Source organism: Physella acuta, unplaced genomic scaffold (genome assembly GCF_028476545.2).
Source record: "Physella acuta isolate Inbredline_101_S28 unplaced genomic scaffold, ASM2847654v3 ptg000150l, whole genome shotgun sequence".
In the NCBI taxonomy this organism is placed as follows: Eukaryota; Metazoa; Mollusca; class Gastropoda; family Physidae; genus Physella; species Physella acuta.
In genome coordinates, this window is record NW_026731669.1 from 838,664 (window position 1) to 851,282 (window position 12,619).

Sequence of the window (12,619 nt, forward strand, 5' to 3'; positions counted from 1 at the left end):
AAACCATTTTATTTGCGGACACCTTTCATACTTGTGCCACGGTGATGGTTTTGACCTTGCTGCAACAGCAGACATGCCAAGCTGCCAGATTTTTAGGAAGTTAGAGTTCAAATTACAATCTGCGTTTCTATTTTACAAGTTCGGATTAGAATATAAGACATTCATCGTGAAATTTGTTTTCAGAAAACTTATATCTGACTAAAAAAAAGCATTCAATTTTACTGCCGAAGGCTGTTATTTTAAAATTTCAGAATACACGAAGATTTCTAGTTTTTGATTCAGTGGAGTTGGCAGCCAATAGAAAGCGAGGTTTCAACCCGTATCTTCGACCAATCAGAACGCAAGATGTCCGCGAAAGAAAAAAAAAGTTCCTTCTTTAAATCAAGCTCTATATATTAGCGCCATCCACCCGAAAATCTAGGAGCAAAAAAAAAAAAAGTGAAAAAATTGTATTTGAAAGTTAAGGGACAGCACCTATAAAAGGCAGAGAAAAGGGACGCTAAATTGTGTGCCGTAGCGAGAGGCTAGAGAGTAGACTAACAACAAACACCAACAAACTTTAGTGCTATTCGGTTTGAAAAGTTTTATTTCAAGTCACATCAACTTTTATTCTATTTTTACACCACAAAGATTAACCGTAAGTATATTTTTCCCCATTATATTTTTTTTTCATACATTAATATTTGAAATATGCCAGCTAATATCTTTAAAAGCTTTTCACTGTTTAGAATTTTTCTCTCTCATAAAAACTAAAAGAGCAAATCTAATAAGCAAGTAAACGAAAGAGTTTGGTAGTATTGTGATAAGAAGAGTGTTTTATAAAGCCGAGTAAATATTCTTCCATGTATACAAACTGTATTTTTAAAATCTGCATTAACAATTAATAAAAGTAATTGCTTATCAATTAATAAATTAGTTTAAGGTTTCACTTAGGTAAGATTTTACAAGTACTTATCCGATTTCATCATTTCCCTTTCGTACCCAAGACACACGGGGCAGATGAAGTAGAGTTCATCTGCATCAGATCACTATGCCCAACCGGCTCAGAGATCATCAAAGCTGACTCATGGACGTTCCACTGATTTGAAACTGGATTCGAACTCGTCACTCTCGGGTTAGCTGTCTAGAACTCTACCGCTAGGCCACGTCGTTCCATCATAATTGATAAAAAAATTATTTATTTTATTAGATTTGAACAATACGATTCTTCATCCTTATAGGTCTACACATAAACATAATATTCTCTCTCTTTCTCTCTCCCTCGCTCTCTCTTTATATATATATATATATATATATATATATATATATATATATATATATATATATATATATATATATATATATATATATATATATATATATATATATATATATATATATATATATATATATATATAGTATATATATATACTATGTGTATATTTATATGTTACTATTAGCCAGAGCCCGCATTAGTCAAACACAACACATATCATGCTATCCATTCATTAAAGCGCAGACAGTTTGATTTAGAAGATCGCATTTTAATCTAACAGCCAGTGATTCTCACTTCAGCGCTCGCTAATTTTTTAACACGTTTTATATTTGTAGGGGGTGGTTTTCATGTATTTTTTTGTATCCTGTTATTTATGTTTACAATTGTTACATAAGTACGCTGCTACAAATTGTTTTTTAACAAGTTTTTATGTTTGTAGTGAGTGGTTTTCATGTTTTTTTATTTCTTGTTATTAATGTTTACAATAGTTAAATGAGTAGGCCTACGTTGTTACAAATTGTTTACTCATTTTTAAAAATCAAACCAAGAGCAAAAATGTCTCCTATGAGAGAAGCATATTTCTCTAACATGCATTAGTTCTCATTACTAGATTTATAATTGGAAAATAATGCGAAATATAAAACTGTCGGTTTTCCAAAGTGTTGATGTACGGGGAGAGGGAATCATATAACAATTTATAAACTAATAGCTTGTGATCCTTCTCCCCGCCCCCTCCACAGATGAGGAGTATTGATTTAAACTTATGTTAAAAAAAATAATTATACTACCCCTTATGCCATAAGCTACTAGGACTGACTCCTTTACTTGCTGACCTCAATAGCATAGGTAAATTAGTCTGTTGCCAACTTTAACCATAGCGACATATCTAACCTTGTTTCCTGCCAATTTTAACCTTAACGTCATACCTAATCTTGTTTGAGTCTAGCTGTAACCTTATACGACACAAAAAAATCAAAATCCCACACTTATTTTTCTTTAATCCTCCCTTCAGCTGAATCACAATACAAGATTAACTATTACTTTCACTGCCGCCTTGTTTTCGCAATTAAAAAAATATTTTCCATTTTTGTTACACTTCCCCTTTTTAAAAAAAAAAATATTTAATCCTTTTGTATATTTTTAAAAATCTTTTTTTTCCTTTTCTAATTTGTAACTGTCATAATACTTACGGCTAGCGTGGGAGTAGTCAAGTTCATTGCACACTAAAAAACTAAAAATAAGTAAGGTAGTTGTTAATAAGTTATTAACTTTCTATAAGTTTTTAAAAAAAAATGCTAACTAGATCTAGATCTAGATGTAATTTTTACGGTCGGTGGCGTAACTAGAAAAAGGCTTTCCAGCTAAAATTTCTTCGGGCCCCATATTATATATATATATATATATATATATATATATATATATATATATATATATATATATATATATATATATATATATATAAATACATAATAACATAAATAAATATATATATATATATATATATATATATATATATATATATATATATATATATATATATATATATATATATAAATTCGGGTAAAATATTTCTATTTTGTTGCCGGATTTTGGGCCACCCGCTCATCAGCCCCCAACCACCCCCCTCATTAAGGGGCCTGGCAACATGGCTATTCCGTCCCAGTGATTTTCCCGAATGAACGCTTATGGAAACACGTTACTTTATCATCAGCCTGTATACTACACGCGTACTAAAAAACGCAATCATGATATGGCACTAGCCAGGGTTCCTCACCCTCTGGCACTTGTTGTTGAGAACCGCCGGCATAGTGGCAATCGCAGTATCTATGTCAGCCGATATATTAATTTAATGAACGCTGTCTGGCACAATTCTCTCGAGTCTCTGTTTCCTGAAAATATACTGTAAAAAATAAAAAAAATAAAAAAAATTTGAACAAAAAACGAAGCAATTTATAAATATTTTTTTTTCTAAGCAATGCGATCAATATTCACCTCTATAAACTAATTGGTTGTCCACATCAGTCGTGTAAGAGTTAAAAATTTAACTCTCTATTTTTGCCGGTATTATTCAAACTAAGCGAAGTTTAATCTCTGTTAGAAATTAATTAACCCGCTAATTAAAACATATTATACTTGATGATAAACATGATATTGTTAATTCATTTTTTTCTTGTTTTATTCTGTCCAATGCTCAATGATCGACCCAACAACGTCATACAAATATAGGCCTACCCAAAAACTGTCACACCTCGTCACATAATCCACCCGACCCCATGTCACACCAAGTCACATAAACACACTCTACCCCATAACTATCACACATCGTCACATAAACACACCCTACCCCATAACTATCACACCTCGTCACATAAACACACCCTACCCCATAACTGTCACACCGCGTCACATCAATACACCCTACCCCATAACTATCACACCTCGTCACATAAACACACCCTACCCCATAACTGTCACACCGCGTCACATCAATACATCCTACCCCATAACAGTCACACCTCGTCACATAAACACACCCTACCCCATAACTGCCACACCACGTCACATAAACACACCCTACCCCATAATAGTCACACCTCGTCACATAAACACACCCTACCCATAACTGCCACACCACGTCACATAAACACACCCTACCCCATAACTGCCACACCTCGTCACATAAACACACCCTACCCCATAACTATCACACCTCGTCACATAAACACACCCTACCCCATAACTGTCACACCTCGTCACATAAACACACCCTACCTCATAACTGTCACACCTCGTCACATAAACACACCCTACCCCATAACTGTCACACCTCGTCACATAAACACACCCTACCTCATAACTGTCACACCTCGTCACATAAACACACCCTACCCCATAACTGTCACACCGCGTCACATCAATACACCGTACCCCATAACAGTCACACCTCGTCACATAAACACACCCTACCCCATAACTGCCACACCACGTCACATAAACACACCCTACCCCATAACTGTCACACCTCGTCACATAAACACACCCTACCCCATAACTATCACACCTCGTCACATAAACACACCCTACCCCATAACTATCACACCTCGTCACATAAACACACCCTACCCCGTCCATGACTGTCACAACGCGTCACATAAACGCACCCTACCTCATAACTGTCACACCTCGCCACATAAACACACCCTACCCCATAACTGTCACACCTCGTCACATAAACACACCCTACTTCATAACTGTCATACCTCGTCACATAAACACACTCTACCCCATAACTGTCACACCTCGTCACATAAACACACCCTACCCCGTAACTGTCACACCTCGTCACATAAACACACCCTACCCCATAACTGTCACACCTCGTCACATAAACACACTCTACCCCATAAATGTCACACCCCGTCACATAAACACACCCTACCCCATAACTGTCACACCACGTCACACCAATACACCCTACCCCATAACTGTCACACCTCGTCACATAAACACACCCTGTCCCATAACTGTCACACCTCGTCACATAAACACACCCTACCCCATAACTGTCACACCTCGTCACACGAATAGACCCTATCCACTGTCACACCTTGTCACATAAACACACCCTACACCATAATTGTCACATCTTGTCACATAAACACACCCTGTCCCATAACTCACATACCTTTCTATCTGAAAACGCAATACCCCATAACTATCACAACACAAGAAAAAACAATTCTTATCCCCCCTCCCCATAAAATAAATTATGAACATCACTTACTTAAATAGCCAAAATTCTAACAAAAACAAACACAACTTTTTTCCCTCTATTATTATCCCACACCCACACCAATTCGTCTAAGTAACGCACCTCAACTTAATTCAATTATCTCACAATGCACACCGTCACAAAAAAAACCAAACCACTCCCTAACCCTATATAAGTGTCACTTGTTACGATACCTCCCTATTCTAACATTGAAACTACATTGAGTGGTGTTTCCGTGTTCTTGAATGTCGAGTCTCAATTGACTACCTACACACAGCAGAAAATCAATATCTGCCACAGTCAGCCCCTTAATCACGTGTCAATCACATGACGCTACAATTGTATTTCACCGCCCTGACATTTACCTCCAATGCCGAGATGCATTTGAACGTTAAACAGCTTTAACCAATCAGGGTTAATTATCAAATGATGTTAAGTTGACAAGTCGGTTTTTTGATCTGGGACAAATGATGTAAGGATGATTTATGTCAGGATGTGATCTAGGACAGTTTTCGTAAAGCTGATATGTCAAGTTTGGATCTATGACAAATAATGTCATGATGGCAGATGTCAGATTTTGAATTAGATTGACCACTCCCATTGAGTTTAATGTCATGATGACCTGTTGATTGCCAGGTTTTATCAGAACGTCATGTTGTCAGGTAGAAGGTTGTTCGGTTAGGGTCAGGTGATAGGGGTCATGTGGCGAGGGTCAAGTGGTGAGGGTCAAGTGGTGAGGGTCGAGTGGTGAGGGTCAAGTGGTGAGGGTCAAGTGGTGAGGGTCAAGTGGTGAGGGTCAAGTGGTGAGGGTCAAGTGGTGGGGGTCAAGTGATGAGGGTCAAGTGGTGGGGGTCAGGTTTTAAGGGTCAAGTGGTGAGGGTCAAGTGGTGAGGGTCAAGTGGTGGGGGTCAGGTTTTAAGGGTCAAGTGGTGAGGGTCAAGTGGTTAGGGTCGAGTGGTGAGGGTCGAGTGGTGAGGGTCAAGTGGTGAGGGTCAGGTTTTAAGGGTCAAGTGGTGAGGGTCAAGTGGTGAGGGTCAAGTCTTGAGGTAAAGGAGTGAGGGTCAAGTGGTGAGGTTCAAGTGGTGAGGGTCAAGTGGTGAGGGTCAAGTGGTGAGGGTTATATCTTGAGGGTCAAGTGGTGAGGGTCAAGTGGTGAGAGTTAGGTGATAGAGGTCAAGTGTTGAGGGTCAAGTGTTGAGGGTCAAGTGTTGAGGGTCAAGTGGTGAGGGTCAAGTGGTGAGGGTCAAGTGTTGAGGGTCAAGTGTTGAGGGTCAAGTGTTGAGGGTCAAGTGGTGAGGGTCAAGTGGTGAGGGTCAAGTGGTGAGGGTCAAGTGGTGAGGGTCAAGTGGTGAGGGTCAAGTAGTTGGGTCAAGTAGTGAGGGTCAAGTGGTGAGGGTCAAGTGGTGAGGGTCAAGTAGTTGGGTCAAGTAGTGAGGGTGAAGTGGTGAGGGTCAAGTGGTGAGGGTCAAGTGGTGAGGGTCAAGTAGTTGGGTCAAGTAGTGAGGGTCAAGTGGTGAGGGTCAAGTGGTGTGGGTCAAGTAGTGAGGGTCAAGTGGTGAGGGTCAAATGGTGAGGGTCAAATGTTGAAGGTCAAGTGGTGAGGGTCAAGTGGTGAGGGTCAAATGGTGTGGGTCAAGTGGTGAGGGTCAAGTGGTGAGGGTCAAGTAGTGAGGGTCAAGTGGTGAGGGTCAAATGGTGAGGGTCAATTGGTGGGGGTCAAGTGGTGAGGGTCAAGTGGTGAGGGTTAAGTGGTGAGGGTCAAATGGTGAGGGTCAAATTGTGAGGGTCATATCTTGAGGGTCAAGTATTGAGGGTCAAGTGGTGAGGGTCAAGTGGTGTGGGTCAAATGGTGAGGGTCAAGTGGTGAGGGTCAAGTGGTGAGGGTCAAGTGTTGAGGGTCAAGTGATGAGGGTCAAGTGGTGAGGGTCAAGTGGTGAGGGTCAAGTTGTGAGGGTCAAGTGGTGAGGGTCAAGTGGTGAAGATCAAGTGGTGAGGGTCAAATGGTGAGGGTCAAGTGGTGAGGGTCAAATGGTGAGGGTCAAGTGGTTAGGGTCAAATGGTGAAGGTCAAGTGGTGAGGGTCAAGTGGTGAGGGTCAAGTGTTGAGGGTCAAGTCGTGACCGTCAAGTAGTGAGGGTCCGGTGATGAGGTTCAAGTGGTAAGGGTTAAATGGTGAAGGTCAGATGTTGCGGAAAGACATCATAAAACACGATCCGACGTTTAGTCTTTCAGTTTTGTAATCCCTCTTATCGCAAATAGCTCATGGCCTTTTCAAGCATAAGCATGTTTTTTTTTTTATCAATTTCTGCCAAACTGGCAAGAACTAAATCCAAGTAACCACAACACAACTATTTCGATACGACTTTTATTGTTCATAAGTGGCTCTGGTTCTTGTTTATAACATTAGAGTGTGACAAGCATCTTGTATTTTACACTTCTCCATTTAAGATATAAGTTCAAAGGCATCTGGATCACTCTGGTTTCAGCGTGGGCTGGGTTCAAGTCTTTTATGTGCCTTTGAATGTACGCAAAGTTTACATTGACCCACCTACATTTTTTTCCTCCCTATTTAATTAATTGCGATCTAGATCCTCCCTATTAGCGCTAATTACTCGTCTCCGTAGAACGTGACATATCTATCCTCATTTACCTTAAAAAAAAGTAAAAAAAAAACAAACGTTAATTAATTAGGCCTACACCGTTTAATCTATTAACTGATAAAAACTATTTTACTTTTTCAAAATGTACAATAATTATTTAAGCAAACGTCGTCCTAAGACTACGGCCCAAACGTTGACCGTGCAAGAAGATCAGACGAAGGCCTTGAGCCTAAACATCGTTGAAGATGCTAGCAATGATAAGCTTGCGTGAACGGATGCGCCGGTATAGATTTTTAATTGTCCGCTGTTGAAAGGAGCGGGGCCAGGGTATCGCAGATCTGGCTAATGCAGTCGACACGGGGGTCGAGATCTTCTAGACAGATACACCCCTAGCCCCCGGGGGTGGTGGAGTTATAATTGCTGTGTAAGGGGGAAAAGATTATGTTTGAGTAATTTATATTTGTTTTATTTCAGGTGTGGGGAATAAATTACTTAATAGTTTAAATTGTGTTGATGTGTCAGTAGAATAACATGATTAACGCTGTCAGTTACTTAGACTAGTCGTGGGCAGAGGCGTAGCGAAGGGTGGGGGGTGCGGAGCGCACCGGGTGACACGATTTAGGGGGGTGACACCAAGGCAAAAAAATAGCGAAATATATAGAGAAAAATTTGAGGGGAGGGGTACAAATCGAAAAATTGAAGGGGGGGGGGGGTGCAAATCGAAACTTAAAATTGTTGTCCCCGGGAGTGGTCGCTATGCCTCTGGGGGGGGGGGGGTGACACCATTAAGTACCGCACCGGGTGACACCCGACCTCGCTACGCCACTGTATATTTGTTCTGGGTAAATAGCCTTATAAGAGACTAGTTCTGCTAAAAGCAGGCTATTGCTCTGTCTTCAAAACATGTATACGATTATGTTAAAGTAATTCACATTTATTGAATTGCAAATGTAGATGTGTGAGTAAAATTGCATGATTAAGGCTATTGAAGAGTCTATTACTTAGACTAATCGTGGGGTATATTTATTCTATTATCAGAGATTAATTCTGCTATAAGTATGTTATTGAGTTTTAAAATAAAATATATATAATTATGTTAAAATAATTCACATTTGTTGAAATGCATCAGTCTGTAAAAATTATAGGGTTAACAAGATTCAAAAGTCTAGCGGTAGAAAGCTAGGCTACTAACCCGAAAGTCTCCTGTTCGAAACGGGTTCAAGTCAATAGACCGTCCCTGAGTCCACCCATCCCCGATGGGTACATAACTCACATTAGGGAAAGTATACGCCCTAACAGAGGAACTCTACTTCACCTAACTTATGTCTCTTGAGCACGAACTGGTAAAGATGATGATGAAAAGTCTATTAAATAGTATAGTTATGAGGTAAATATATTCTGGGTAAATAACATTATCAGAGATTAATTCTATTCAAAGTTTGTTTTTGAACTACCTTATAATGAATACTTGAAACTGAAGAGCCTAGGGTAAAAACACTTAAGTCATATTACTTTCTAGAAATAAAAGCAAGAACTTGTCGTTACTCCTGTAGCTTGACTTATCTGATGTCAGAGTTTTACAAGCGACTCTTCGGTGTACTGCAAAGACAAAATAGAAAAAATGTATAATTTATTCATTTATAGAAAATATATAATTTAGACATTTATTCATAGAAAATATATAATTTATACATTTATTTATAGAAAATATATAATTTATACGTTTATTTATAGAAAATATGTAATTTAGACATTTATTCATAGAAAATGTATAATCTAAACAATGCCCTTCCACCCCCACCCCCTAGGAAAAATTACCACTCCCAGAGGTTGCAAGTACCCCACCCAGGATACAAATGTCTGAACTTAAACCTTGCTGATGTTCGCATATTAATGCTGAGTGATTTATTCAATGCCCCCTTTCAAACAACCATGTAAAATAAAACTATTATATTCCATATCCAATGTAAATTTTTGAGATCTGTTATCATTAAATGTGTATTTTGTCGCTTTAGTAGGCAACTTCCAGCACTAAGATCGTCGGTTATGGAAACCAGGGGTCTCCAAACTACGGCCCGCGGATACGGCCCGCGAGGTCCTCTCATCCGGGCCGCGGAGATCTTTTTGTTCACGGAAAATATTTTTTGTTAGAAGTGGCTGAGGAACTTTGCCCAGAAAATTCAAAACAATTTGAAAATGTAGCTTTGGGTGCTAATACCATTGCCCTCAGTTTTGCAGACATTGATGAAAACATTGTCACTCAAATAGTGACAGCTGCTAACATGCTTAGCAATTTTTCAATTGCAATGGATGATTTGCTGGACAGCTGTTCCATGTTTTTGGAACTTTCAGCAGTGCAAGGTCTTCATGGCGGTGCATTTAAATGTGTATATATTTCTGTATAAATTATATTTCGTTGGGGGGGGGGGGCACGGGGGACACCGCCACCCAAAAGAGATGCATGGAAGAAACTCTGGCCCTCGGGCTGATATTTGATAGTTAATGCGGCCCTCGGGCTGAAAAGTTTGGAGACCCCTGCACTAGACCATAATAAAAAGCTCTGAACAGTATTATCAAACTATAAGAAAACCGCTTATAGAAAAATGTCTAACATAGACCAACATTATTTAAGTAGCGGTACATCATAAATAAAACCTTTTCCCTATAAACGCTTTAATATATATATATATATATATATATATATATATATATATATATAAAGTACATTGTGTTTATGACTTACTTTTAGCACATTCAAAAGCTTGTTTATACCAATGTTTTCAATCATGTTTTCTTGTGTGCATTATGGTTACTATATATAACCATACGTGATGGAGAGACAATGTGATAGTTTATCAGATTATGTAAAAGCTCGTATTGCAAACTTGCTGTTAGCGCTATTCACTAACAAAAGCCTGATACAACAATCTGTTCGTTTCAAATTTATACCACGTTAACGATAAGGTTTTATAGATATAAAATGTAGTGAGTTAATGATATTATAATGGTTTTTATAGAAAAACTTAGCGTGGAAGTTATCGTGTTTTAAAAACAATTATAACCTCGGGTTCTAGAATAAGATCTTACTGTAAAGTGGCATTACATTAATAGCAGGGGAAGAGGGGTCAATCCCTCTTATAGCAGGGACATCAGGTCTTTTGCAGCAAGGAATGACGTACTGTCATTCTTTCTTACAATAGGCAATGACGTCACTCTCTCTTACAATAAGGAATCACGTCATTCTTTCTTATAACAGAGAATGACGTCACTCTCTCTTAGAATAAGGTATCTCAACAACCTTTGCTATACGAACGACTTCACTCTCTCTTATAATGAAGAATGACGTCACTCTCTCTTACAATAAGGAATCACGTCATTCTTTCTTATAACAGAGAATGACGTCACTCTCTCTTAGAATAAGGAATCTCAACAACCTTTGCTATACGAACGACTTCACTCTCTCTTATAATGAAGAATGACGTCACTCTCTCTTAGAATAATGAATGACGTCAATCTCTAACAATAATAAATGACGTCAAACTCCCTTACAGCAGGGAATGTGATCACGAGGGGGGAGGGTTATCCAATCCTTCTCTATTCCAACACTTCCACAAATTGGTTCCTTGATTCAATTTTAGCACCAAGGTAATCATTAGCAAAACATATCACGTGACTTGAATTACTCCACATGTAATGCGCGTGTAAGCTGTCACCTCAGAACGCTGTCAACGTTTATCTGACCCAGTTTTAGCTGTAATAACGAATACATTTCATTCTAAGATTGAAATTCTATATTACAAAACGCGTTTTTTTCCCGCTAAACATAAAAACATGACCTGCAATTACAATTAAAAAACACAAAGCTAATCGGCAGCGTTAACTGGGAGTTGAGCTAAAGTAACTTGTATTTCCTGAAAACAATTTCTTTTTTTTTTTAAATTCGACGAGTTTTGTTTCAAAAGATAACTTGACGCTTTATAATGAACATAAATATAACGAAAGCTGGTCTGCGATAGTACAACAATTCTTATCTTCTTGTTGGAAGGGATTTCTTTCAACACAATTTAGTATTACCTGTCAATGTAGGTTCTTGACTCCGATTTCAGTCTGCTTTTCTTTTTGGATTTGCTTCTATAGCCTTTGTTAAACCAAGAACTACAAGGCAGGAGTTGTCTGTCCCAGTGATAGAGCCTCTTCTGCACGGGGGTTCGAACTCAAGACTTTTCGGTTGAGCAACCATGAGCTTTACCGACTCGACGGCGGCAATAAATAAATTACAATAATTTTAGAACAAAAAAAAAACAACTAAGAAAACTGTATTCACAGAGAATTAATAATAAATAAAGCTCTAAATCATAAAAATAAACAAAGAAACTAAAGAAATTATTTTGGTAAGGAAACTGAGATGGATTGAGAAGAAGAGGACGCATGGTTCACAAAGACACACCATCTCTTCATATGGTGGAAGAAGAGGGGGACGAATGGGTCTCTGAAGACGAAAAGTAAAGGGTGAAATGTAGACAGCATATAACAACTGGGGATGATAGGGTAAGGTTTCTTTCAGACATTTTTATCCGGTGCCACATTTGAAACGTCCATAGGCACACTTGCAATGTTCCTGGAGGGGTTTAAGGGTGGGGGTGGCAGACAGTGTGTTGAAAATATATTTTCCATTTGACTTATATATATATATATATATATATATATATATATATATATATATATATATATATATATATATATATATATATATATATATCGTCCAGGGGAAGGGACAAGTTGGCGTTCTATGTAGGGAGATAGAGGGGAGGGGAATAAAGCGACTTAGACAGAAGATAGGACACAAAAGAAGGGCTGAAAACTTAGTTGCAGCCCTTTAAGACAAAGGGTTGGTTTCATAAATGGCAATTATGAATAAAATAATATAAAGATATAAATTTGTTTTTAATATTCCGATGTAGAATATAAAATATGCCCTCCCCTTTCTTAACCA

The 12,619-nt window shown here is 38.4% G+C and overlaps 1 protein-coding gene across 1 annotated transcript in view; it reads left to right on the plus strand.

The window, feature by feature from the left end:
• The first annotated feature begins 361 nt into the window (after window positions 1-361).
• LOC131935596 (uncharacterized) overlaps window positions 362-12,619 on the plus strand; it is a 36,424-nt gene continuing 24,166 nt past the window's right edge. The window contains exon 1 of the mRNA XM_059292084.1: window positions 362-637. The gene's annotated coding sequence lies outside the window, so the exon portion shown is untranslated. The remainder of the gene's footprint in view (window positions 638-12,619) is intronic.